Consider the following 24,364-nt stretch of genomic DNA (forward strand, 5'->3'; position numbering starts at 1 on the left):
CGTTTCTTTCACTTTGGGAGGGAATTTTAAAAAATAGAAAATAAATTGCTTAGAGAGCATAATTAGGATGTGAATTTGTTCAACTTGGCTAGAGATATATTTAGTTGCTTAAATTACAAGAGGCCAACAAGAAGAGGGAATACATGCTTCAGAGGTTTGCATAATTTTTTATACAACTAAATAGTTTGACTTAGTTTGGATACTTCTTTTCTTGTCCATAATACTCATTTAAAGCTAAGAGTTTTAGTTGATATTTCTTGTTGAAAATGAAGGAGAAAGTAAAGAAATAATCATTTAAAAATATTCTATAGGCTGTGAAATAAGCCAGAAATATATTTTCATAGCATTATACTGGAGAAGCTTAAGCGACAGATATAGGATTGAATTTTAGAAATATTTGTTTTCTTATTACCTTTACCCACTCATAGACTTTATAAAACATTTAAAAAAATATTTGCAGTGAAACCTGTGAAATTTGAATGGCACTATTGTTATTTCTTAGAAGAATTTATGAGACATATTAAGGGAAAATAGGTGTGAGCCACACTCATTAATAGAAAGATAAACATGAATGTGGAAAACAGAGAAGGATATTAAATGTATATGGAAATCCATCAGATATGGGACTACTGAAATAATTTAGGTATTTGAATAATAAGGACTTTCTGAGATCTGCTCTGGGTGGCCTAACACAGAGACTGCTACTTGCAGAAAATATGCTTTAAAAATCTTTAGAAATAATTCCCAAAATCTAAGCTGTTGACTAAAAGCCTTCCGAGATTGTCCTTGGTGAGATTAGTGTATTCTTCTGTAGCTCAGATTAGAAATCACAAAGGTATTTCTCTAGTTAGGAAAAAGCCCCTCCCATTCAGCTTCCCCCAAATAACCAATAGCTCTCCATACTACAGCGTCCAAGCTCACACTGACCAGAAACCTCAGGTTATTAGATTTTGTAAGACCATATGAACTGCTTGAAACTTCTAGAAAGACAAGAGCCATCATATTTCCCTGTAGGGGAAAATAAAATTTATTTCCTCACTCACCAAATCCAGGTATTTTGTGGCTCCTTCTTCATTCTTTGGGTTGTTCTTGGATTTGCACGTTTCAGGGAAAACATCATGGAGACTTTGTTACCCTGCAGTGGTCTCTTTGAGCAAAGGTCCTGGCTCTCAGTGCTCTGCTGCTTCTGGGCCGCTGTGGGAGATTTGCCATGTCAGGGATTCAGGTCTCCTGCACTGTAGAACTTGCCACCCTCTTGTCCCACCAAACCGCAAGAATCCAGCTGCCAGGGATTAGACAATTCGCTTTTTCATTAACCTTCAGAGACTTTTCTTTCTCACAGAGTCCAGTTTAATGTCATTAAAAATTTAAGGTTTTTAAAAACAAAAGTTTGATTAATTCCCCAGTCCTTAAGGAAACCTCAACCCTAGCTAATTCATTTTAATCCTGAGGTAGTAGTTTCCTAATTTTATAAATGAGAAGATTGTGGCTCAGAAAAATCTTAAAAACTAGTGTATGTTTATGTGAATAGTAAATAGGGGACATAGAATTTGAAACTAGGTACCTGATATGTGCCAGGTGAAGAATTTATAGTTGAAAAATATACAGATGTCCTTAAGGAAACTGGTGTTTAGTGGGAAGCAGCACAACAGATATGCAAATAAATAAATGCCTTTCAGTGTGATAGAAGTTAAAGTGTGTAATTATATTAGAATACAAGTGAGAAAGAGGAGGGAATGAGTAATTCAATATGGGGTGCTCAGGTAAGGCTTCTAAGAGGAAACAAGAGTTTTGAAAGTTGAGAGAAGACAAACCTTACAAAAAAGGGAGAATAGTATTTTGGGTATTTTTGCATTTATCATCTAATCATTCCTGGCTCCACACTTATCACCTTTTGTTTTGTTTTCCCTCTGTTTCCTGGTTTCTCCACACCACTGCCCGCCCCCGCCGCAACACTGTTGATTCCCTACTAAATGTATTCTGCCATTACATATTATTTGTAATAACTAATCCATTTCAGTTATGGCATATGTTTTCCTTATTATGTTATTCTATGTGCACTGAATATAGTATGCATTGTATGTATACTGTCAAATAAAATTCAGTTTATAATGTTATTTTACTTGCTTATATGTTCTGAATTGAACATCTAGGATCTTCTCAACTGTCATAAGGGAAGTTAATGAGAGAAGAAGGAAGAAAATGGGAAAAGCAAACCAAGGAAGATAAAAGAAGAGAATGGAGAGAGAAAAGACAGGGGAGGGAGGGAGAGAATGAGAGAGAAAGAAAGGAAAAAGAAAGGTTTCTTAAGAAATATAAGCAGCGCTAAGCCTGTTCTTTTCATGTGCTTGCAAATCTTCTGCATGTGAAAGGAAAGTGTTCTGAGACAGGACATTTTAGGGAATATGATAAAAGAAGCACACAGTTTAAAAACAGAACATGGGAAAGTACAGGGAATATCATCTGAGACATGTTGGAGGCCTAACATATGCTATCAAAACTCTTGCTATGATTGGAAGTCCCCAAATTACTTTCTAGGTGACCAATTTTAATTGAAGATACTTCAGAATAAAGTTTAGTACACACAAAAGCAGAGATGAAGAGAGTGCCAATAAATCCTACTTAAGCCAAGTCTTTCATATGGTCTAAAATATATATGTGTAGCAGAATTACTTGGTCATGGGATGTGAATATGACAAAATATGTTAATTATCTTTTAGTCCAAAACCTTCATTTTGGAGATGAGGAGATGGAGGCCTAAATGTCTTTTCCAGTTACAAACAAGGAGCCATTAGGAGACCTGCCTAGATTTCATAGCCTGGGTTCTTTCCCGTTAAATTGAGGACTGTTAATATTATTACTGAAAATACCAGATTTGTGGGCTACACTCAGGAAATGTAAAAGTAAGCCCTTGAAAACTAAGCAGAAATGATAGAGAATCACAAGAAAGAGAGAGCTACAAACATATTTCTATGAGGCCAAACTTTTTGAGAGATTCGAGGCTGAGGATGGGTGCAGTTATGGGGAAGCCCACATGAAATTAAATATTTCTCTGGTTTGTAATATCTTGTTTTCCTATGTTTCAAATGTATTTTGCTAACTGTGGGTTAATTGTAATCTTAGAAATAGGACTGAACAAAACAAAACAACTCTTTGCATTAGCCCTCTGAGGTAGACTCTGGCAGGCTTGCTGTAGGTTCAGTGGCACAGTAAGAAGTACAACATGAAACTATGTCAACTGTATAGCAGGGAAGTGCCTTTTGTAGAATAGTCCTTTTGGTATCTTAAATAATGTGATATTTGATCATCTGACTTCCCTTCACTTGGTTAACTTCTATTCATACTCCAGTTCTTAGTTTAAATATTAATTCTTAAAGGAAACTATCTCTGATTTCCCAGTATAGATTAGATCTCACATTACATATATTCATTGGGCCATGTACTTAGCATTAATCAAAATGATAAGTGTATCAGTCAGGGAAACAGAAATCACACTAGATCTTTCAAGAAAAGTGAATTTAATAGAACAAATTAGTTATACAAATGGTAAAAATGTTGATTCCTTACTCTGGGTTCTTTTCTTACTGGACTGGGGCCAATTAACAGTGATATGGAAGATGTCGGATTTGTGGGCTATACTCAGGAATTATAAAAGCAAGTTGCGGTAACCCAGATTGGGAGTATGTTTATGATTTCTTAGGGTGCCTAGCAGGGTGCTAGAACTGCCAAAGGGGACAATGCAGCATGGGTTACTATAGTTGAATTAGGGAAATCAGAGCCAAAGATGGAACCCCACAAGGTTCACAACCACTTTCAGAGACACCACCACCACAAGGCAAAGAGAGAGGAATAAAAGCCCAATACAGAGGAAGACCCATGATTTCCCTCTCCTATCACTTCCCAATATTGTATCAAATCCTCTCATTGGTCACACCTAACTGGAGATCATTTAGCAAGAAATTCTGAGAAATATACTTGCTGGGGGTCTCTGGCCCCCTATAGATATAGCACAGAACATGGAAGAAAGTGATAGACCTCAGACAAATAATTAATGTTAGTATACTAAACAAGTATATATTAATTAATGCTATTATCAGGGTAACGCCAATCTCCCCAGGCAGTTTGTAATTTCCATGGGTCAAGAATGTATCTGCCTTATTCACTAATATATTCCCAACACATTTCATAGTGCCTGGCCCACAAAAGATTATGAATAAATGAAAAAAATATATGGATGAATATTATTATTGCCACTATACTTTCAAGAGTCATGCTCTCCACTGAGAGTTATGTGCTCCTTCCAATGCCAGTGTGAATAGGAGCTCTGTGATATACCAACAGATAATAAGGCTTCCATCTGAAGGAAGTGGGGGATAGAGATGAGAGTGAGGAAGGGAAGGAAGGGCATTAATAAGTGACAGTTTTAGAGCTTATAAATTTTTCTTCAGCCTGAGTCTTAACTGCCTTATGCATCTCTAGTACACATATCGACTTGGGAGGGTTTTTGTCAGGAGTGGAAAGACAGGCATCATATGAAGAATGGCCACTGTAGCTCAGTACTCAACTAAAATTAAATGATGATCTTCCTAATGTCTGTTGCCTGGCCATGTTTAGTGAGCACTGTGTTCTTTACCATTATGCTAGGGCAGGATCACTCTTCTCTCCTTATGGTTTCATCTAATCCTCTGCTTCAAGGGATTGGCCACAGACGAAGCTTTCAAAACCTAGGGACACTTTTTTGTTTTCCTTTTCCTTCTGTGACTCCAAATACATATATATTAGCCCACTTGAAGTTGTCTCATAGCTCACTGATAAATCCTTAATTTTTTCAGACTTTTTCTGTTTATTTATTTATTTATTTTTTCTTCTTCTCAATCCTTTTTAAATTTTTTTTATTTATTATTTTTTTGAGGTACACCAAGTTCAGTCATCTGTATTTATACACATATTCCCGTATTCCCTCTCTCCCTCGACTCCCTGTTAGTTTAAATTTGAATAGTTTCTACTATTGTGTTTTTAAATTCACTGATCTTTTCTTATACGGTGTCGAATCTGCTTTTAATCCTTTCCCTTTCTTTGTATTCTTTTTTACTTCATGGTAAATTTTATTTGATTTGCTAGAACAGTAAAGGAACAGAGAGCCTTTTTTTTTTCTCCTTTGCCTAACTATTGCTAATCACTATGGCTAAAGCGATTGATCAGAGGTAGAATGCAAAACACAAAACACGTAACTACAACTACAGCATCAAAGAAATAGAAAATAGCCAGATTATCATCATTGTTGCTTAATCTGCTCAACGGATAAGAAATATCAGGGCTATTTATCCAGCCTGTTGGTGTTTCCTGGTTGCAAGCTTCTCCAGTTCCCAGGCTAGGCTTTATATTTTCCAGAGTAAATTTTATTTTAGACATTATATTTTCCTTTTGTAGAATTTAGAGTTAGATCTAAATTTTGCATTATCTTTCATGTGTCTCTTTAATAGGCTCATTCTTTCCTCTACCTTCTCGAACATATGGAGTATGGTTATAGTACTTGTTTTAATGTGCTTTTTACTGTTGCTGTCATTCATTGGTCAGCTTTTATTGAATTAGTTTTTTCCACATTGTTGTTCATATTCTCCTACCTCTTTGTATGTCTGGTAACTTTTGATTGGATACCAAGCATTGTGAGTATTGGCACTGTTAGTACTTTTTAGAAACATTTTTGAGCTTTGCTCTGGGATGAAGTTAAGTTGCTTGGAAACATTTTGATTCTTTCACAAGTAGCTTTAAATTTTGCCAGATGGAATCAAAGCAGTCTTTAGTCTAAGGCTAATTTGTCCCAATTAGTAAGGCAATACCCTTCTGAGTACTCTTCTTGAAATATGCCCTGTGTATTTTCTACTCCTGACTCTTGGGAACATGAACATTTCCCAGCTTTCTGTGATCTCTAGAAATTATTCCTACTGCTTCTTTCCAGTAGTTTGTTGCCCAGCCAAAAGGTAGTTTGCTTATACACGTACTCTAATTAGTACTTGTTGAAGTCTCTAGGGGAACCCTTTGTGGATCTCAGGAGTTCCCTTTCTTTGTAGCTCTCTCTGCTGTGGTACTGTGCCCTGCAAGTTCTAACTGCCTTGATCTCCCTAGATTCTTGTGTTTGTCTCCTCAATTCAGAGAGAACTCTGGACTTTGCTTGGATTCTCTCCCCCTTTGCTGTTGTTTGGAAACTCTCTCCAGGATGTAAACTGAAGCACTTATAGAACTTAAGTAGTTTATTTCTCTTCTCTCAGGGATCACTGCTTTCTATTGCCAGTTGTTCAATGTCTGAAAATCATTGGTATATTTTGCTTGACTTTTTAGTTATTTAAGATACCAGTGTAAATCTGGTCCTTATTCCTCTATCTTGGCTGGCAGTGGAAATCCTTGACATTTTTTCCAAACCAAAGCTCATAAACATATTGCTCCTAAATGCTATTTTTTAAATTCAAAGTTTAATCTAGGTATACTTGGAGAGATATGAGTATTACTCTGCACCATCACTTCAAAAGGTTTTAATATATGTTTTTGATAAAATGGCCAGAGAGTTCTATATTTACATTTAAATTATTCTATTTCTTACATTAGGAAATATTAAAAAATTTTCCAGGAATTTAATCTTTGCTGAAGTCCAAGGTGCTTACTGAATTAGCATGAATGTCTTGGAGAAAAAAAATGTTAAAGTCCACTGAAACATATCAATTCAGATTTTGTTATTATCTTATGAACCAACTAAATTGGTGACTTTATATTATCTTATATTATAGGTGTTCATTCACTATTTCATCCATCAAAAATGCAAATCTTCCAATTATGAAAATTTGTATAATGATATAAAGAGATAAGTACACTTCTCTTGCTGAATAAAAGAAAAAAAAAAACCCTGTTAAGATAAGGAGAAAAATTCAATTGGCGAGTAAAAATTTCAAAAGCTAATATCAAATGAAAATATTCTGTGTTCAGATTAATGTTAGAAAAAGTCTATTTTGAATTTAACTAAGATTTATCAATCAACCTTTCAAAAGAAATTCAGACTTTGTCACACATTTGTTCATTTTCATGTGCTAATGATGGAGTATATGGAATGCTACAAACAACTTGCTAATAGCCTACTGCATTATCTTCAAAGGAAATCGATGAAAATATTGTAGTTTGAGTAAAATTATGTTTAGAAGTTACAATTTTAAAACCTCAAATGTTGGTTTTATGCTATTAATTATACTCACTTATAAGAGATGCATACCAAAATTAATGTTTAGCAAGTTAAGCTTTGAGCCAAGACAAAACCATGCATCACAAAGGCTTTATTTCTATGTGAACAAATATAATTTGAGTTTGAGTCAAACTCACATGTTTTCCAATCACCCTTACTCTACCTCTGAATGCTAATATAAGAATCTAAAAATTCTTCTCATGAATTTTTAAACAGTTTCACTTCCAGTTAACATAGTATTAAAATAGTATTCCCCTAACTATACACTCTACAAGAAAGTAATGTGACAGCAATAAAAAAGCAAACATATTCTCTAAACATGTAGATGCCAGGGTAGTTGTTATTGTCGTTGTTGTTGTTATTGTTGTTGTTTTAATATCCTTAACCATTGGTATATCCCCATGTGACTGTGATGGTTTAGTTTTTGATCAGGAAGGTGAATTGCGGATTTTTTTTTAAGGCAATTGAACCATAGTTCTAGTGACTCCAAAACAAAATTAAAAGACAAGGAAGCCCATAATCATTGTATTTATTATTGTAATTGAGGTCCCAGAAGATATAATACAATTTATTCCCTGACTTCTAATTTAAAAACTGATTTAATTCTCCTTATTATAAAAATAATTCATGCATATCATTGAAAAGAAGTTGGGAATTGGGAAGTCATAGTTCCACTACCCAAAGAAGGGCAGCTTTAACAGAAGTAAGGTCTTCTGAGTAATATTAAGCAATTTTAAGTAAAAGACAGAAGATTAGTAGTAAACTATAAAAGTAAACAAAAAGGTATAACAAAAAGGAAATTTTAGATTAAGTGTGAAAAATGTTTTGGTCTGTTGGAATGTGTAATTATTTGGATTTTAAAAGTCAACAGAAACTAATGTCTAAAGTCCAGAATTAACTTACTTGGTGGGGAATCAAGATAGGGAGGAGGAAGTTTTTTGGGTTAGTCTGATTTCCACCTGGTTGCACATGGCTGTTGGAAAAGAAGTACAGTATGGATGAGCCATTACTTAGAGGCAAGGCAAAATACTTGAGGAGTTAATGGTGAATTGCTGAGTTCAGTACCTCTTAAAGTCTTTCTTCCAGTTCTTTATTGTCCCAAAGCTGAAAAGTTGTATGAATCTTTTTTTTAGTTGGATGTAGAATGTGGGAATTGGGAGAATGAGAGAAAAGAGTGAATTTTTCTGCTGAAATTTGAAGATATCACCAAATATAACATCAACTGTATTGTTATTTAGAAATAACTCAAAAAGGCTCTGTTGATCACTGTAACTTGAGAAATGATGATACTTGAACTTGTACATACATACATGCACCAGTCATACCCTCTCCTTTCTTGTGTGTTATTCTTACACAGTATGATAGTTAAATATTGATTATTTGTAATCTTCAAAATTAGATATTGTTATTGATTTATTTAGACACTTATTTAGATTTAACTGCTTTTTAACTACTTCTGTGCTCACCATTCATTTTAGCCCCTAGACCTTCCTTCTCAGATCATTTTCTTCCTAATTTCTTCAGTGAGGGTATGTTGGTAGTAAACTCTTTCAATTTTTATTTATCTGAAAAGTGTCTTTATTTCATCCTCATTCTGAAAAGATTATTGAAAGCCTTTTTTTTGCGGGGGGGGGGTACGGGAGAGGGATCGTCTCTTCTCTCCTCCAATGCTCCCTTCTCCAGCGTTACTCTCAACTGATGATCTTGCAAGGTCTGATCTATGAGATGGAAGGAAAACCAAAAGAGGTATGGTGTGGCAAGTCAAGAAAATATATTAGAGTAGTGATTGTTTGTGTCAAATGCTACTGATAGTAGAGTATGATGGAAATTGGGAATTTAACACTGGATTTAGCCATGTAACCTTGAAATAAGAAATTTGGTAGTAAGGCACAAACCTGATTGGATAGTTGTATAAGATAATTAAGCGAAATGGAAACAGGCCTTGAATAGTAATTATTTCAAGGACCCTTCCTGCAGAAGGAACAGGGAAATTTTGTGGTAGTTAACCATGCAAATAAGGGTAAAAAAAATTTTGTAGAAATATATGGAAGAAATAAGAACGTGTTATATGCTGATGTGAATGTCCAGTAGAAGAGGAACAAGTGATTATGCAGAAGAGAGAGGAAAGAATTGCTGGAGGAATCAGCAAAAGGATATGGAGTCCAGTACATAGTGGGTCATGGTGGGTTCATCTGACGTTTCAGCCAGGACTGCCCTACAGTTTCATTATGATATGTCTAAGTATGGATTTCTTTCCATTCATTCTCATTGGGACTTACTGAGGCTCTCACATTTGAGGATTTAGTGTCTTTCATCATATTAGGAAAGATCTCAGGTATTATTTTTTCAAATATTTCTTCTACATCTTTTTTCTCATTCATGTCTGGAACTCCAATTAGCAGACATGTTGGAATCTTTCTAATTTCATGTCTCTTAACTTTTATACTTTCCATTCTTTTGACTCTCTGCGATCCATTTTAATAATTTATCCATATATGTCTCAGGATTTACAAAATTTCTCTACACTTTTGTCTAATCTGTTGTTTAATCTAATCTAATCTTTGAATTCTTAATTCTAGCTGTTACTTTTCTTCATTTCCAATTTTATTTTATTCTTTTTTCAAATCTCTTCAATCAGTTCCCATAATTTCTTCTTCCTCAGTTGTAGTTGATAATAGTCTCTTATTTAACAGTAACAAGTAATCTCATTTTGTAGGCTCCTTTCGATCATTATAAGAGACTTGCTTGGCAGTTTCTTGATTTATATCTTAACTCTCATTTATAGTTTTTTTTTTAAACATTTTAGTTATTTATGGCTGCACTGGGTCTTCGTTGCTGCACACAGGCTTTTGTCTAGTTGTGGCGAGCAGGGGCTACTCTTTGTTGTGGTGTGCAGGCTCCTCATTGCCGTGGCTTCTCTTGTAGCTCAGCACGGAATCTAGGCATGTGGGCTTCAGTAATTGCGGCACATGGGCTAAATAGTTGTGGCTCATGGGCTCTAAAACACAGGCTCAATAGTTGTGGCACACGGGCTTAGTTGCCACGGCATGTGGGATCTTCCTGGAGCAGGGATCGAACCTGTGTTCCCTGCATTGGCAGGTAAATCTTAACCATTGTGTCACCAGGGAAGTCCCTATAGTTGTTTTATCCTTTAGTGTTTGGTGACTTTTCACTGTGAGTCAATCTTGAAGCATTAACTGTGAGACTTTTTTGAGATGTATTAAAGTGAGTTTGTCTGTAAAAGGCTTGTGTTTGCTTATGTAAGGAGACTGCATTTACTATCAACCCTAGATCACTTTAATTGACATTTCCAGACATGGTTATTTGGGGCCCTAGAGATAGCCTGAATTCTTGCTTTAGACACATGGGATGATGCTTGTGGTTAGGAAGGAAGACCATTAAATTTCTCTGACCTCTCTCTGCTCTCCACTCAGAGGTAAAGCTGCAGCATGCAAGTGTCTCCACAGGCTCAACAAGCAGGGCAATTTCTTTCAGGAACTGACCATAGTGTCCTTTCTTCAGGGGTTCTGGCTTTGGAGGATTTTCTTTGATCGACTTAGGTCCCAGAGTTTTGTCTCTCTTGCCCCAACTGTGAGCCTTTTAAATTTTGATCGCTAGTTTGTCAGGAATTGGCAAACAGTCCTGGGCAAACTCCTATTCTGGGGTTTACTTCTGGATTTGTAGTTTTTTTGTGTTTCTGGTGGTTGAGGAATTTCTTGATTTTCTTCTCTTGCTCAGACAGACATTAAAGTGATTTCTAAAGATGCTATTCAGCTGTATTAGGTATACTGCACTGGTAGGTTTTTCACTTAATTTCTTGTCCTTCATAGTTGCTGGAAACAGAATTCAAGCTTTTTCATTTCCTGTCAGTGTTTTACCTTTGTGTATGATTTTAAATTTGTCTTTCTCCAGTTTATTTTGAATTTGAAAATGTAAAGAAATTGATGGTGACCAATTTTCATCATGTACCATACTTGAATCTTAAAATAATAGTTTTTGAAGTATCATAGAAATTATGGTATTTTAATTGTAAGCAACCTGAGAAGTTTTGCCTGCTCTAGAATTACCTTGTTTTAGTGGGTGTCATGGATATATCTGAGACAATGTTACTGAGGAATTCAGGTCCATTTGTGCGTAGACCAAAATTAATCCAAAATAACTTGAATTTCTACAAGTATTTCTGAAACTGAAACTACTTGAGACCTGATTATAGCTCCTGCGTCCCTTAACAAATCAAAACTTCATTTTTGGCTTCAGAGTCTTGGTACTTGGTTGGAAATACTCTGCTTCTAAGAATTGCCTGTAATCATTGAGTTCAGAGCGTGTGCTGGATGTGAGTCTAGCAATTACGATATTCTACATACGTGCAGAAAAGGAAGTGGGCTCTGTGGTGTGATTTTTTTTGGGTGTTTCCAGGCCCCTCCTGACCAAATGATTTCCTCCTCTTTTTAACTGTGGCTCAGAGGTGACAGTTATAGCCGCTTTACATCATACAGCAAAAGCAGGAGTCACTATCTTCAGATAGCTCAGGGAAAGATCAGGATTTATAGATATCAGTCTGTTCTCTCCTTAGCAAGGATTTGCTTATAAGATAAAGTAAATGTCACTTCCCAAGGTTGAGAGCCTATGGGGAGGAGATTTAGGACAGGTAAATTTCTAGGGAAAGAAGAGGAAATCAGTTTTACCTTGTTTGGACAATTTACTGTTGTAAAAGGATAAGTATTCCGAATTTCCTAAAATCACGGGAAAAGGGGGTAATTAGTAGTAGTATACTGTTTTACATGTATTTATTTTTACTTTTTTGGCACAGTCAGCCAGGATTGCGTTTTTCCCTAGCAATACAATGTGTATTAGTCAAAAATATTCTCCACAGAAACAGAGCCAGTGTGTGTGTGTGTGTGTGTACTGTGTGTGCACGTGTATCAATCTTGAGTCTGCATGAGTTGATATTGAGTCTTGAGTCTGAAATTTGCAGGGCAGGCCAGCAGACGGGAAACTCAGGCAGGGTTCCTATGTTGCAGTCTTGAGGCAGAATTGCTTCTTCTTTGGGAAACCTGACTTTTCTCTTAAGGCCTTCAACTGATTAGATGAGGTCCACCTACACATGGAGGCACTCTGCTTTACTAAATTTTACCGATTTAAATACTAATCACATCTTAAAAAATACCTTCATAGCAACATCTAGGTTGGTGTTTGACCAAACAACTGGGCGCCACAGCCTAGCCATGTTGGCATAAGAAATTAATACTCACATAATCCTATAAAATCTTAGTGGATTGCTTGCAAATTTCATTTAACATTAACATGACTGCATTCACTAAATCCTCATAATTTTTTTTTGTCATGCCTTGTGCATATCCAAATTTAGTAATACCCAGATGAGTGATATTGATGGAGTTTTTGTGCTAAAACATTCTACCCTTTCCTAGTTCTTGAGTATTAGTGAATCAGGAAATACTTTAAAATGCCAGGCAGAGGAAGAGTGTCTGCAAGCCCTTCATCTCTAGTCTTCTCTGGGCCTCTTTCTCCCCATAATCCTACACTAAACTTTATAATTATAGGCATTGTGATATGTTTGTAGAAAGAATAGAGACAGAACACAGAGGATGGGTTTCCTCAGTTTTCTCGCTCTTCCCAGATCCCATACATAAGGTCAGGATTTTGCAGTTCCATAATAGAATATCAGTAATATACACATCAAGGAGTGATGTACATAATTCACTTTGGCAAGACATCTATTCGTTTTTTGATTTAGGCTTCAACAATTTCAGTTTATTGAACATGTTTTCTCTATCTGCATCCAGATGGGAACCCTGGACTGATGATTCATCTTTTATGTTGTACTTCATTGATTATCATAAACAGTAGGCATCACATTTTTAAATTCTCACTCTAAACAAAGAATTCTCCTAAAACGTTGTCATCTTTGGGGCAATATCATTTGGATTCCCAGAGACTATAGGTAAGATTTTAACTAACTGCTTTAGCATCACATAACATAGACAGTAGGCTTTTCATACTGATATGAAAATTGTTACCCCACATATTCTCTACTCAGCTAGCTCTGCATTTTCTCTGAAGGTCTATTATGGCAACCTCTCTGTATTGATTTAGGGGAGTCTTGTCTTCTGTAGCAAATAGACCTCATTATATAGAGGTGCAAATGAGATAGAAGTTCATTTCTCTCTTGTGCTGGTGGTCTGGTCAGGCAGGTGGTGTGGGGACAGTGGCAGAATCTTTTCTCCTGAAGGTCAACCAGGTACATTGGTTGGTGGGTTGGCTGTGTCATCCAGAATGTGTTTCTGTTTCTGGTCCAAGACAATTGTTCCAGTGGTCACCATTTTCAAGTCAGTGAGGAAAGAGGAAAATTCAGGGTGGGCTGCTTCTCTAAAGGAGATAACCATAAAGTTGCATGCATCAATTTCACATACATCCTATTAGACGGAACTCAGTCATATGGTCACACCTAGCTGCAAAAGAGACTGAGAAGTGGAAGCTTGATCTCGACAATCATGTACCCAGCCCAAGCCCAGAGGGTTCTGTAAAAGAAAAGAGAAGAATAAATACTGGGCTACAATCAGTGGTCAGTGCTACACTTACACCTGGCATTAAATTGTTTATTATTGCTAGCTAAGGGGTTTTTTATTTATTTATTTTTTAATTAATTAATTAATTAATGTATTTATTTATTGGCTGAGTTGAGTCTTCGTTGCTGCGTGCTGGCTTTCTCTAGTTGTGGTGAGTGGGGGCTACTCTTCGTTGTTGTGTGTGGGCTTCTCATTGCGGTGGCTTCTCTTGTTGCGGAGTACAGTCTCTAGGCGCACGTGCGGGCTTTAGTAGTTGCGGCATGTAGTCTCAATAGTTGTAGCTCACGGGCTCTAGAGTGCAGGCTCTGTAGTTGTGGTGCACGGGCTTAGTTGCTCCACGGCATGTGGGATCTTCCTGGACCAGGGCTCAAACCTGTGTCCCCTGCATTGGCAGACAGATTCTTAACCACTGTGCCACCAGGGAAGTCCAAGAGCTTTTTTAAATAAACTAATAGAAACATGCTTGAGCTGGCTTAAACAAAAATGGAGAATGTGTTATAAAGATACAGGGAACTAAAGGGTGAGAATGCAGCTGGAACTCAAGAAGAGACTGGAAACAGGAACTGAAATTTGTCAGGACCTTCCCATGTTCTTATCTCTGCTTCTTTCTGCAATTCTGATTCATTCTGTCTCCACAGCCTGGCTTTTTGTGATTGTCAGGCCACATAAGGAAAAGAGCATTTACAGAGCCCCAGAGTTAACCTGTGACAATTCCAGCTGCATGCAGAACTCATTTGGCTTCTCTGAATTCCAATCCCAGGTTTCTAGGTGGGGGGATTCAGTCCAACTAGGGTCAGGTATCTACCTCTGTCTGCTTAATTGTGGCAAAGGGGTATCAAATAACGCAATTGTATCTGGTAGAGCCTAGCAACGTGTGGGAATGCATTCTGAAAAATAAGGTGATGCTCCCTAGAAAGTGTCCACAATGCTAGCCTTACAAGTCTTCTTAGAAATCCAGCACTTCAAAGAAGACCCTTATCTTTTGTGCCCAGCTCTTCGAGTATACTGATAAAGTGAGTATTCCTAGAGACAAGCAGAAATCATAGCAAATTCTCATCATTTGGGAGTTGTGAAGAAAATGAAGAATTCCTTCTGAAGATGTACATTTTTCTCACTGTATGGACAATCTTTGCATCACAGAAAATTGTGCTTGAGAAAAAAGAGCAGCTCTGACAGCTGTCAGCTGGTAGCTGGGCTGATGCTAACAGCTAAGGTATGGTGTTCTGCTTATCCTAAACAACACCAACATCTGCTGAGGTCACTCTGGGATCATGAAAAGAATGAGACAAAAACCAAACCCTGTGCCAGTCACAAAAATGACCAAACAACTCCCTCTAATGGCTAACATGAGTGGCTGCATTTATTTACCAATTACAGCTTTAGACATTCTGTGTTTTCCCCGATTCCTAGAAGATTACTGGTACTCAACCACTGAATTACCCCCAATTCCCAATGACATCCAATCTAAAGCTAAGGATGCTTCTTTGAACATTTCTTAAAAATCATCTAATACAAACCCACCCCCTCTAACCAGCTCCCTGTAGCACCGTTGAACTGAGCTCCCTAGTTCCTCTTGGAATGTGGTCTCTGTGGCTATAGCGAGTAATTGATCTAGATCTAAATTTGTTTGACTGCAGTGGTACTTCCACGGTCCTTGGTTGGTGATGCTTCTCTAAGGCATCTGACTGAAAGAAAACCAACAAAACAAAACACTCTAAACACACATGCATACACACAGAGATTCTTTTTGTCCCTTTGACCATCTATCCAGATATACTGAGCATGTTTTCAGGCTGGTGAGTTGGTTTGTTTAGAAGATGATTATATACCTATTATAACTTGATAAGCTCAATAGTTTGTTATGAGGGAGTGTGTTACAGAAACTTCATTTTTTACTTAGCTTTTAAAAATTATTAAACATTTGGACAAATACCCATGAAAGACTATTTATTATTTGTGACATTAACACAATGATAAGAATATAATAGTTTGAACTGCTCCAGCAACTTTTCACAGTTCCAGATATTTAAAATTACTCAAGAAATTTAAGTTTGGAAATGGCAATTAGCCTTTTAATTTTTATTTTTACTAGCTGCATCCTGACTAACTGATATATCCCTCTTGTGAATTCCTGGAAGAACATCTGCAGCACTTACTTACTTAGGCTGCATTATATTAGCATTGTAATACATGTGCTTCTGTTTATGTACTTATGTAATTTCTTGATTATGAATTTCAGAGAGTATTGACCACAGAATAGGGTTTGTCCCAAGTCTCCCACAGGGCTTGATACTTTATATAGAGTAGTTGTTTTATAAACAAGCGGCTGATATCTGGAAGGTGGAGAAATTCGGTGTCAGTCCAGAAAGGACACTAGATAGCAAGTGCCTTAAGGGCGTAGAATGTGTCATACTCAACATTATGAGGCTGCTCTATAAATATTTGCTAAATGATGAAAAGATTACAGTGGTGTGACCTCTAGAGTGTGGAGAATCTGGTGAGGGTCACAAATGGGAAGGGAGAAATTGAAGATAGTTTCCACCTGATATAATTTGCCTCTAAGTCTGGGTGTGTGGACAACCATATCCCTTTAAGTAATACATTAAAAATAGTTATTGCCATTCATATGCTGTAAGGCATTGCCAATATATCATTGCTTTAGTTTATATTGCATGTAACTTCTTTCATTATTATTGTTTTAATGATATAATACCTTGAAATATGAAGTTGTCCTCAGCAGAAATTCAGGATATTTACTCTAGGCTATCTCAAAGATGCTTGGGACATAAAATATCTCCTCATGGCATGGAGTCACTAAAAAAAAAAGCATATTTATTGAAATATGTTATTTATTCTGTGGAATACTAAACATAATACAGATGAAAATTGGCTCGACCCTTGGGAGAAGAATGTTAAATTGTAGTATCTAAATAAAGAATAGCTTATCTTCCTGCCTAAGCCACACTCTTCTTTCATTTATCTCATTTTTCACCAAGCTTGATCTCTCAGATTTGCCTCTTTTTCTATGTTGAAAAACCCATCCTCTGGTCTTAGCCCTTATTACCAAAACCCCAGATTGTGTTAATAACCAAGTAATGAATTTTCTGATAGTCCTTCACCTCTCTTGGTAAACTTCCACTTCTGCCTTAACAGCCAAATCTGCTGTGATTATATTTCTAGAACATTCCTTCTATTGCCTCACATCCCAGCATAAAACACTATAATGGCTCCCCTCTGCTTTTTAAACTGGTGGACCTTTTTCTCTTGAACCTCTACAATCCAGCCTACTGGAGGTTATATCCATTTCTGTTCAAGTGCCTCTGGATGCCTGGTCCAGCTGGCTTCTGTCTGTCTTCTGCTTATGCGATTGTCATTTTTGTATCCTTGTCCTTTCACTTGATGATGTCTTACCTGGTCTCTCCTTCTGCCTCTTTTTTTCCTCCCAGTTCCCTGAATCCTTTAAGATTTAGTTCAAGGCCCCACTCCTCTCTAAACCCTTCTTTTCCAGGACACAAATATAACCTCCTATGAATTACCATAGTAATTCTTGCCAGGATCCCATAGTTTGTGACTAAATTATTTTCTAGTTTTTTTCTTATGATTGGATTGACATTTCTAACCTTGATAGTTAACTAAATAAATTCAAGGCTTAATGGTTTAAACTCTTTTTTGACATTACCTCCATCCTTGGCATGCTTCGTGAATAATAACAATAAAATGCTAGAGCGATGAAAGGTGAGCTTTAATCAAAGAAAGCACGATCAAGAAGTGGCTCTTGAGTGGAGGTTTGTTGAAAGGCTGGGGACGGTTGGGAAGCGGTGAGAATGGCACATTGTTCTGACACCGTGCAGGATGGAGTGCTGGGCAGTGAATGGAGCTGTCAACTCTGGTTAGACTTGACCATTGTTCCTGGGAAGCTCCGAGTAAGAGATAATTCATCAGAATGCTCTTGTACTTTTTCTCTCTCTTGCTCTGGGGCAGAAACTGTTCTACTTCACAGGCTGAACTTTTTACCTCTTGCCCTGCCAGGCAGAAACACGCTGCCTGACTGCTTCCATTTTGAGACACCTTGTAGGAATCCTTATTGAATTACTTTAGAAGAGTAGATTCTCAGCCCTCTAGTGCAGCCATCTGCCACAGCAACCCCAGAGGGTGTTATTTTTCAGTCAGAGGCAGAAGCCTCCTGTAATATGGGCTCACTGGGCTTTTGGGGAAAAAAAGACTGCATTTTGCAAGCCCAGTTCTAATTGAACATCCCCATGTTGCAATTGTTATTGTATTTCAGTCTTGTAGCCTTTGTTATAGAGGTTTTTGTGTGAGTTAGGAGGGGATACTTTGGGTAACTATTCAGGCTTTTACTTTTTTTCTTTAATTTATTAAAGTTCAAATTAAACAAGGCTCCTGCTGTTACCAAAGTTTTCTGAACTATTTTGTGTAAATGTTATTCACCCTTTGAAACCAATACAATTAAAAGTTGTGTTAAGAGTCGTTCTTTTCAAGGCTATGAACTTTTTCTCTAAGGATTTTGAACTTATTTCAGGTCTTTGATTTCTTCAACGCATTTCAGAAAAGAAGATATACATGTTCTTTAATTGCTTCTTAAATTGGCAAAGTTATATTCTGTCTCAGACAAAAATCTTTAAATGATTGCATTTCTCTGTAGATTAGTAGCTTGTTAATTTTCAGGATGAAATGAACTCAAGAATAAAAATCATTTGACAAGATATCTCAGGAACTCACTTCAAAAAGAAACAGTAGATGCAGATTCTAACAAGGCCCTATCTGAGATCAGAGCTTTTGTATGACGTACTGGGGACATCTAGTGGACGAAAAGCAGACTGGAACATAAAACTGTACACCAAGCAGGATCCTTACTTTCAGATAATATACTTTAAAAAAATCAGAAAAAAATTCCCGCATATGCCAAAATCAGTATAATTTCTTTGAAGATAAAATGTCAGTTTCATTTTAAATCTGTTTTTAACTTTGTATGTTATTATGAACTCTTTATGGATATAATGGCTTATCTTGCTTGGTTAACTCTGTATAGTTTATTGTGGCAGTGTCAGATGTTACTTTAATACAGCCTATATGTAGAGGGAGATATCTTACAATCAACCTTGGAGAAGTAGATTTCCATAGGACAGATGAACACTGTATCTGGCTAGTTATGTAATCTTGGGAAAGCCTGTCTGACTCTCTCTTCTTTCACGTTTACAGTGTGGGGTTAAACAAATGTTTTCTTCTGGTTTGGAAATCTGGGATCCTGTTTGTAAAATATTATTTTTGTTTTCTATACTATTTGATACTTTTCAAGGGTTTTTCACAACTATTCTTAATAAACTGATTCATAATAAAAATGTCCTGGTTATTTAGTTCAAATTTTATTAATTGATGCTCAGGAAGGTGAGGTGACTTGTGAACTGAAGAGTCCAGGTTTCTTGGCACTCATTCTGTCACCCTTCTAGGAGATATTACTGTTGGTGCAGTACCAGTAAATTTCTTAATGTCTGGAGGAAACTGTCAATAACGAGCAACTATCAGCTAACATTTACCATACCATATCCTTTACATACATCATTTCTAATTATCTTAATAACCTTGCAGAAAAGAACTGTGTAAATCCAGTTTAAAGCTGAGAAAGTTAAAACTCAAAGAAGTGAAATAACTTGCTCAGGCTCATCACAGTGTCTGTTACAAGACCTGTGTTCACATCTAGGTCTCTGACTTTGTTACACTAAACTGAAAAGCATCCCTTAACTAAGCCAGAGAACCAAAAACAGCTGGTGCCTGATGCATTTATTTCCCCTGAGGACTTGGAAGCATGTGGGTAGGTATTTCAAAAGTTCAAACTAGACCTCTGGAAACATAAAAATACAGGCACATATACAACTTAGAGTTGAATATTTCAGAAGATCTGTTAAAAATTATTTTGAAAGGCAAATTGAAACAACTTGGTGAGTCTTTTACTAAGGATAAAAGATCAAGAAAATTTATGACAATTGCAGGTCACTATGAGGTCTATATTAATGAATAAATGATATTTAAGATATGATAGACACAACAGGATGTGTAAGTATATTTTAAGGTTAAATTAGTCAAAGACAAATTTATGGAAGAAACAATTCTAAACAGCAAAATTGATTAAATTTGAAGGAATAGTACAGGAAATTAACAATTTTTACATATTTTTGTTTGCCATCAAAATAATGCAATGAAAAATATTCATTAGGAAGCAATTTGGAAAAGGGAGAAGAATCAATTAAGTAGATGTGGTGTCTTAAAAAGTCTCATAATTTATTTTGATAACTGATTAATTTTACTTGGATAAAAATATTTTTAAATGTCACTAAAATTAAATATTTGTTATATCATTAGAAACAACACCTTTTTTGTTTTTCATTTATTTTCATACAAATGTTTAATTTTACAAATAAATTGAGAAATTATTTGCATGAATTGCATATTTATATAAAACAGTGCTCAAGAATCAACTGGTTTTTGAAAACTTGAAAGTCAACGAGTTAATATTTTAAATAATATTAATATTTAAATTTCTATTGAGTTTGAAAACATACAATGAGTCATTACTGATGAAATGTTGACATATTATCTTTGATCCTTTTAAGAGAAATTCATTGTGTTCAGTAATTACATTTTGAAAGAGTAAATCTTTCATGGTGAAGAAAGAATCCACTTATTAGTATGTAATTATAGATTTCGCCTTAACTAGATCTGTAATCCTTGAAGAAGTATGTTGTATTTACAGCTATACCATTGGCTTGATGAAATTTACCAAAATTTAATCAGTTGTTAGCATTTAGCCATAGAGTTTTATGTAACTCCAATTAATATAAATTAATATACAATTAAAACAATGCTTTTGAATCATTAAGCTATTTGGAGTTGTTTTCACTAGTAAAGTACAAAATATTACTGCTTAAAAAGTCATATCCATTAACAATGTCATATTATTATGGTTTCCCCCACCCCTCCTTCTTTCCTGAATAAATTTAAATGCATGGCTTAAAACCAGTTTCCTACGCAATGCATACAATAATCTCAACACCTTCTTGGTAATATACAGAAATATATAGAAAAGATTCATATCCCTGAACCAAAGAAACTGTAGGGGAATGCAAAATAAACAAATGAGTCACATACATACTAATAAGCTTTAAGTAAAGCCTTCTATTATTCACGGTGAGGAACCAATCTGTCTTTGCAGAGAATCCTAAAAACTAATTTTCTGAATCTATATTTTTTCCACATAGTTTTAGTGATCATGCACATTATAGAAAGGTAGTAACTAAAGAAATATTATTTTAGTTTAATTGGATTAAAAATTAGAAATGCAAATTCTCCTTCTACTATATCTACAAGCCCTCATCTCTGTTTTTATGGTAATACCCTTTTAATGGTTTAAGCCTATGAAGAAAAAACACTGAAGATTTTTAACTAGCCGCTTTGCAGGGGGCAGAAAGGAGCAAAGAAGATTTAGTGGTGAAAAGAGCAAATAAATAGGTGCTCCAAGATTAAAAAGAGGGTAGAAGTGCATGCTGAGCTGTTGAAAGACCTCTCTGTGTTTAAAGAAAAATATTGTTTGGTGCTTTCACCAGTGCATGATCAAAATAAGAGGTACAAATTAGTTCATGGCTGCTGAAGCTACAAAACATCATGCAGAGCGCTGTCTTTGGGAACGTTTTAATGAGGAGAAGAGGTCATCAGACTGTGACATTGCTTTTCAGAATTCTTCAAGAACAACACAGACTTCCTGTTCCAAATGTGGTAGAGAATAAAACAACCTTAGTAGTAATCGTACAACTTTTGAACCATGTTCCTTGGAAATGCCGTACAGTGCTCATTTTGTAGCTTTAGTTAGCCATCTCAAAGGAGATGCTTCCATATTTTCCATGTGCCCTTATTTCAAAAGTACAGTGAAACGGTGGAGCTTTAACACGGATTATATTTATAAAATAAAGTTTTATTCAGGCTTCTAAAGAGATTTTAATGTTTTCATTGCTCCAGGTGAAGTGGTACATGGTGGCTCTGTTCATTAACATTTAGCATCAGTGCAGAAAATCAAGGATTACCACATACAGCATAAAAGGAGGGATAGTATGACTTTGAAATTAAATTCACTACAATCTTAGTTTTGCCGCATTTCAAAACGTGATTTTAAAATGTATAAGTTGTTAATGACATTCTAGGTCAAATATTCATAGTCCAATATCAGTCCTACAGAATTATTCAAATGTCGCAACGTATTTGAACAGAAGCTGAAGAGGTTTTCCTGACGCTTAATAAATAAGACATTTATTTTGGTTTCAAAGACCAGTACTGTAACATTGTTTAATACTTCAATATAGGTTGGTGCATTTTTGCCACCCCACTGTGAAGCTGAAGCACACCTTTTGTTTTCCATTAGTATGGCCACATTTGTAAGATTTGTATAGATAGAGAAAATATTTATGTCCATATATTTAATTCAGATATCAAAATAAAGGACGCAAAAACAGGACTTCTAATTTTTCATATAGTAATGCTTGTAATCTTATTAATCTCAAAGTTTTCTAATAATATCTTTTTCCTCCAAAGTAAGGGATTCACAAATAATCACATTTCCTCTTGATGTGTAAAGTTAATAGTCAAATGCATGAAAATAATGTCAGAGACTTAAAGAGACGAGTTTGAACTGGAGTTGAGAGGGAAGACAGGTCACTTCTGTATGCAGTAATATTTCTGATAAACTTGTAAGAGGTGATTCAATTTGTGTACAATTAATTGATTGAGAGGGAGCATCTTTTCCTTCCCTCTTTCTTTTTTTTTCTTATTTTCTTTTTTATTTTTAGTGTAGAATGGAAGTCAAGCGTAGACTCTCTGCTTAACGTGAGATAAAGGATAAGAGCTGTAATTCTAGTTTTACAGCTTTTCAACTATTTAATCAAAAGTTTCTGAACTTACATAGATCATTTACTTGACTCAATCTTTTATATTAATTTTATTTCTTTTAATGTATGCAGTCTTTGTTCTTAAATATTCTTATTCATAAACCAGACACATTTACATTGACATCCTTAGCATGCAGAATTTTTCTACAAAGACTAGTGAGGTAGTTATTTTTAGCTTAAGCTTTTAGTCTGGTTTGCCTGGCCTGCTATCTTTTGGCTTGATTTATAGGCTTTTCCTGTCAATGATTACATGTTAGGAGCTTGTGTCAATCTGGGGATTTTTTGTTTGTTTTTTGCATTATTATCTTTCATGACCTACTCTCTTTTATCTGCTCTATGAATTCAACAGTGTTCTACTTCATCAATATTGTTTTATATCTTAAAGATGTCTAGTACAATTTCAGAAAGAAAAGGCTGAATTTTGGGGAAGTCACCAAGGGTGGCATGAAAAATCTTTAGTTTAAATGATTGTTATGTTGTAGTTTCCAAAACACATTTATCAGTAAATAAACTTTTCTAATTAAGAAGGGAATTATATTTTGTTTGCTAACTAAGAAGTGTTTGGACTTTTTGTTACCAGGAATCTTAACACAAGGCATTGTGATTTAAACAAATATCAAATTGCTATTTATCACTGTATAAACTATATAACTTTTGAAAATTGACAGAAACTTAAAAATATTATAAACACCTTAAAGATTTATGATAGCTTTATTGCATACATTTATTTCTCTGAGTTACTGTAATAATGGCTTTTTTCATCTATTCTATAAGAAAATAATGTTGAAGAAAAATTAAAAAGTGACTGGCACAGCTTTAAAATTAACATTGTTCTGGAAAAAGGACAAATAAGAAATGAGATAAATGCAAGAATAAAAGTGATTTCAAAGTGTTACCTATTATGTTGCTTAAATTTTATATAAATATTTATTATATAAACTTGCACAATAAAATGTAAAAATGTTTTGCCGTTAGAATAAAAGAATTCTCACTTTTTTAAGCTACTAATATTGTGCAGTTTGTTTAAATGTTAATTCAATGCTATAGTCCTCAAAGAGTGTTCCATAATCCACAGGGCATCTCCAAGACCTTTTCAGGAGGGCCACAATGTTAAAATTATTTGCATATTAATTGTAAGATGTTATTTGCCATTTTCACAGTCTTGATATTTGCACTGATGGTACAAGAGCAATAGTGAGTGAAATTTCTGGTATCTTTTCACAAATCAAGGCAGTGGCAGCAAACTGCTAGTAATTACTGGGTTCTTCACTGCCACTTACTCACAAAGAAAAATACTGCCAGTTTTACTTAAGAATGTCCTGGATGAGGCAGTAAATATTATTAACTTTATTAAATTTTGACCCTTGAGCACATTCAGTTTTTTAAGAGTTGTACTTAATAGATGATTTTCTAAGTAATTCCTGGATAATAACTTTGATCTTTTTTGCATTTGCATTTTTCATTCAGTGTAGACCTAAATGGCCATTTCATTTGATGCCCAAAGAAGCAGAAATTTGCTCAAATCCTTGAGAAAACATTGAGGAAATGGTAATTTTGAACAGTGGTGTATAGACAACACTAAAAGATAAAGCTTGTGG

Source organism: Hippopotamus amphibius, chromosome 4, assembly GCF_030028045.1.
Source record: "Hippopotamus amphibius kiboko isolate mHipAmp2 chromosome 4, mHipAmp2.hap2, whole genome shotgun sequence".
Taxonomy (NCBI): domain Eukaryota; kingdom Metazoa; phylum Chordata; class Mammalia; order Artiodactyla; family Hippopotamidae; genus Hippopotamus; species Hippopotamus amphibius.